Here is a 6,233-nt window from a genome sequence, read left to right on the forward strand (position 1 = left end):
TGTGAAGAGTAGGGACACCAGTCGTTCAACAGGCTGGAATCAATAAATTACTAAATTCCATAAGTACCATCATATTTTCAACGGGCCTGTATATGGTTTCATTATATTTGTAACAAAACATCTATATGTGATGGCGGTTTTTTTTCGTGGGCTGTTTGAATGGGGTATACCTGCCTATTTTATTTTGGTGAATGTAATCGTTAATTACCGACAATATTACATCCTCGAATGCAGGAGAGGTGAATATTTCCGATGAATACGGTCCTAAAGAACTCTTCGGATCAATAGCTATGATATAGGATATTGATATATTGTCTCTAAATGGGTGGGAAATATTGGTGTACACGTAGCCACCATAGCGTAAGCGTAGGGTGGAGATCAAGCCATTGGTACTTTCTTGTACCAAATTTTGCTTCGATTCCAATTTCATTGATTGAAAACGAGAAAATACACTAATCCTCATTGAGATGTATCTCATGGGTGTATTGCTAGCCCCTGTTTACGTGCATTACCTTTTCGCACTTCCGTGGAGTGGTACATTCCACCCCTGAAATCTAGATATAATTATATATCCATAAGAATTGAGGTATTTGACTCGTTTTGAGCCGCTGTAATGGGCGCGAAAGCAAAATGTTGTACCAGAAATGGGCGTTTACCGGATTTGTACCCTACGTAATAGTGGGAATCGGTCAATTATACGATTATCGTTTACAATGTACGTCTGCCGCGTATACCATCTATTCGCCGCTGTCCATAATAGTCCATTAAAACTTTTCAGTCACAACCGAAAGAATTCGATACACACGTCACATAATTGGGATAAGGTCAATATGGCAGAATATACTGTATAGAGAGTAGTTACTGTATTTTTACTTTGAAACAGTAGATCCGATCATTCAAAAATGGATCCCTGATGAAGAAAGGGCTTGTTCCAGTTACGCGCCAATCTAATTATTATGAATATTTTATTACGTTTTCGTGACGTTTCGCGACGTGACATGACACGAGCTGAATTAGCCATATTCGAAGTCCCCTTGACGATTGAGTCAATCTGGTTGCTACACTTTCTGAACTTTGTCAAAGTTCCAAACCGATTCATGGGATGTAAACTGAGCCCTGAAAAGTGTAGGATATCGCGACATCTTGCGGGACAACCATCAATAAATAAAAAATCGTAACCTTTTCATGTAATTGTAATTGCAGCATTTCTATTTTGTGTAATTGTAATTGTAATTGTAATTTGATAAAAAATTTGCCTAATTACAATTTCAATTACATTGTTATTGTAACCTGACGGTAACAACATAAAATAATTAGCCTATTCACATGGGTGTTCTATGCGTGCCTCGTTAACTAGATAATTCAGCCATGCTAAACTTTTCCCATACTTCAGTAGCAACAGAAAACTTAGTGAATTTCCAATATAGGCTAAACAAGTGGTTCTCAAACTGGGGGTGTGCCCCCCTTGGGAGGCGTGAAAGCTTCTGAAGGGTGGCGCGAAGTTCCGGTAAACTGAAAAAATTCTCCGCGCTTGGCGCGATTTACCTCCATTTCATAGTCATTGCTCTGTGTATAGTCCGAATTTATTATTGGAGAATTCTCTCATCAACAGTGATAACCTTCCATACCATCAAGCTATCTGTAAGGAATGCTAACATTCTGGTGTCATTGTGTGATATCACGATAAGGGGGCACGAAATATTTCACTGTTATAAAGGGGGGCGTATCTAAAAAAGTTTGAGAATCACTGGGCTAAAATAAATCTTAATATTTTAAAAATGGCTCAACAGCAAATAAACTCTTCTGAAACCTGTGCTGAACCATTTCCAACACCACGGTCAGAGTTTTTTTTTTAAATCTCTGACCAGTACTGAGGCTTACTGCAACAATTGCAAAATGAATTTCAAGTTTTCAGCAAGGCTTCATCAAACTTGATCACGCATTTGTAGAGATGTTATCCCAATCTTACCTCTAATCTTAGTAAAATTTAGTGAGGCCAGAAACTTTCCGCACCCCAACGTTCATCAAATGCAATCTAACAGTTTTTGAGCAAGTGAAAATGTGAATGCGAACTAAAATTTTGTAATTCGTAGTTATCCGGAGCTTCTTTCCTTTTGCATTTATTTTAATTTTACACACCTTATCGGTATTATTCTTATCGCAGACGCCTTACCATTTACATTTCATTTGCCTTACTCGTGTCATGAATGAAACATGAATAGCTTGAGATTGCAGTTACTTTCGTCGCTACGGTTGTCAAAGAGCACCTCTCTACCGAATCAATTACATGTTTAACAGTAATTGTAATTCTAATTGTAATTATTACATGTTTAAAAGTAATTGTAATTGTAATTTGATATTTTTAGCATTGAGTAATTGTAATTGTAATGTAATTGAAACATGCAAGGGAGTAATTGTAATTGAACTGAAATAATGTAATTGATCCAACTCTGTTTCATATCATATCATATCAGGGTTGTAATCAAGTCACAAGGTACCGAGTCACAAGTCAATTAGACTTTTATAGTTTTGTTTGTTTGTCAAGTCGAGTCATTTACAATTCACCACCGAGTCAAGTCCGAGTCCAAGTCAGTGAGTATAGAGCAGTGGTCAGGAACCTATGGCTCAGGAGCCATATATGGCTCTTTTGGGTATAAGATATGGCTCTTTGCCAAATATTCACTTTTGGATGGAATTGATCAATAATGTAGCAACTTGTTAGAATATTTTAACCACGGTCACAATAATTATTCTCGTGACAGGATAAACATATCTTTGAGAGGTAAAGACATTGCCGTATTCAGGTTTAGGGGATCCGACCCCTCTTTTTAAAATCCTGAAATTTAATATCATTCGCGAATTCGATGTACCCGACTCTAAATTTTGGATTGCACGATAAGTTGATTAATCAAAGAGAGTTGCATGCATAGTGACTTCCGTATGACAACGCAGTTTTCAAAAGCGCATCGTTTTCCTGATCTACGGTGCAAAATGAACTGCCGTGGATGTTACATTCACACTTACAAACTCGAATTACAAACAACGCGTAGCGCAACGATATATGTTACCATCGAATACTTTGAGAAGTAAGAAGTCGACCAGTATTTAGATTTTCGAAATCGTTACAGTTACATTCGATGAATATCAGGTATAATAAGTTCTGAGTCAGAGGTGTCAAACTCAACTTTTGTCGCGGGCCGTATTCAAACCTTCAAATCGCTCGCGGGCCGGACTATAGTCATATGATTCTAAAATGTTACCTCAAAACCCATGGCCTTGTTTCTTTTCCTTGAATACCTTATTAACAAGCCTATACACGTGATATTATATTACATTACGTTATCAAGGGGCTCTATTCTAGCAACACCTTTATTTGCAAACAATGGAATTGACAAAATTGGGATGATTTGCCGGTTGGACTCACTTGTAAATCCCTAAAACAGCGGCTCTAGCGACGATATAAATTTGTATATTTCTTTGCTCCCTTTGTTTTTGTCGTCATCAGGCGTTAGCCCTGGATATGCGTTGTGAGGAATGGAAGAGATTCAACTGTGACCGTGGACGTTGGAATTTAATTCATCGGAATTAAAGATTCGGGTCTTTAGGCAAAAAAGGTTCCCGACCGCTGGTATAGAGGGCCGAGTCCGACTCATGGTGTTGTGACTCGAGTCCGAGTCCAAGTCATTATGTCCACAGCTCAGTTTGGAATTTAATCCGGTTAACCCCACTTTTTTCAACTCTGCTTTATAGTGATATAGAATGGATCGCATTCATGATACAGTAGCCTAATTTTCCTCAGGCCCAACAGTTTCTGCCCTATTTGCCAAGTATCAGGACTGAAAGACGAAATACCAATAATAATTTAAGTGACTTTACTATTCATTTAAGTTACAATTAAATGTCTATCTGGGCCGTCCTAGTCTCGAGTCATGCACAATGACTCAAGTCGAGTCGAGTCACCAAAAAATCGCGACTCAAATCAGATTCGAGTCGAGTCAGGATTCGAGTCATTACTACCGTGTATCATATCATATGATATAAGCTGGACCGTAGCTAGAGAACCCCAAAACCCCAATTGGGGGAGGGGGGCGAGCTCGAAGGGGGCCAAAAATTGTTTCGCAAATCAAGATAAATGATAGAGTATTTTGCGGGAGATTTTATACAACTTCGACTTACAGCCAGAGTTCAATGAACTCTTGATCGACCACAGACGTCTCATTAACTTCGACATATATTGTTTTTGGTTTCTATGCTTTACACTAAAGGTTTACTTCAATACGATTTATATCTTGCAGCCTATATAGATGGATAAATCCGCGATTGATATATCGGTTCAGGAATCCGGCCTACTGCATTTGCCCATATCCGGCCCGCCGACTGGTGAAGTTGCCCGCACCTGCTCTAACAGGAAAATGTGGTAAAAAGGCTCGTCGTGGAGGGCGGGGGTGGTTTATGATCATATGTGAGGCCCAACACTAACACTTTTTTAATGGGCTGACGTAGTACTGTTTCGGCCCTGCATATAAGACAGGGTTACTCCAGGTGTCGCCCTCGAGACAATCTTATGCAACACACGACGGTTCTTCTGACTTGAAAACTTCCATCAGCAAAAACCAATCATCTTTATGTGTCCCGCATACCCGACGGAGACCCAATGTAGTAACTGTGGGTCTCTATATTTTAACCGACATAAATAAAGTTCCATCCACTAAAATGCAATTCGAACTGTGGTTGACTCCTTTGGCGGAGAAATTGATGTCTGCAGAGGTGGTCAAAGTAGTCAAGAAGGCTACTCAAGTAGAAGTAGAAGTAGCAAGGCAAAAATCTACTCAAGTATTAGTAGTAGTACTTTTTTTAAAGCAACCTAAAACTACTTGAAGTAGAAGTAGAATTTCCTGGCTTAAAATCAACTCAAGTAAGTAAGTAGTTTTGAAAATGGTCATAATACGTTCACATGGACTGTCAAAAGCTGCAAATTGAGCTATACGCACGGTGCAGAGAGCTTGATTCATATTGATACATCACATGAGGTATCAATTTTCGAGAGCAAAGCATTCGTCCGCATCATGGGATGCAAATGATAGCATCGCTATGGAAATCGCTATGGATGCTAATCTTTATTTACCCGAACGCCCCGTTTTAGAATACGTCATGGTGCGGCGCCCTCACCCATATTATATGGCCCATAGTTTAGTCGAAGAGCAATACCAAGAAGCTGTATCGGACACGGTGTTAAGACTTTGCGAGATTAGTATACGTTAATAAAAAATATGGCGGATCGTAAAAATGCCATACCATACTGTAATTTTATTTTCGGAAAATGGAGGCATTACTACACTTGCTTTTAAACTTCAACATGTAAGTTCTCCATTCAGATCCAGACAAAAGAACTGAAACTAATTAGAACTCAAACTAATGATACTGCGAAATAAAAGAGAAATACAAACACTACTTCTGAAAAGCAGAAAATGTGTTACATGTCTCTTGTCCAGATAGCTTCAACAGTGGTCTGCTAAAACAGGTGTCACGCTCTAAAAGTCAAAGACCACTTTTCCAGATTAGGACACGCCATGCTGGGCTGCTAGATTACGATATGATTGACAAATGCTAGATTGTGAAACTGCTAGTTTCAAACGTTATGATGGGCCATATTTACTGTGATGAACTGTTTCATATGGGCGACAATGCGGTGTGAGTAAAGGGAGCCACGTTACCGCTACCTAAATTGTAGCCTATTCACCAATACTCTCGTGAAAACATACTTGTCACTCCATATCTACTTTGCGCGAAGCGCGATGAAATTCTGGGTTTTACTTGACTTTTATGAAAATTAAATACTCCATGAATAATTACTCTATGAAAAAAGCCCCGAAATTCCTCAGTCTCTCTTTCGAATTGAAGGATTATACTACTTCTACTTGACAAACTGAAAATAGCGAAAAGTAAGTAAGTATATCACATAGTATTACGAAGTAGAAGTAGCGAAAATGAGATTTACTTGAAGTACCACAAGAGTGAAAAACCACTTGAGTACTAACTAGAAGTTCTTCGTTATTGACTACCTCTGGATATCTGACAATCTCGATAATTTTGACGTATAGTATTTGTAGTATCATGTCGTAGTTGATGATGCATTTTCGTGGTTTTAAGCGGGCTTGGCGGCGCAAGAACTACAATATGTGGGCTAATGCTCAATGTCAGAAATATGAGATCATATATGAGGACGACTGAAG

This window comes from Botryllus schlosseri, chromosome 15 (assembly GCF_051294905.1).
Source record: "Botryllus schlosseri isolate E-star chromosome 15, Bs_hap1, whole genome shotgun sequence".
NCBI lineage: Eukaryota > Metazoa > Chordata > Ascidiacea > Stolidobranchia > Styelidae > Botryllus > Botryllus schlosseri.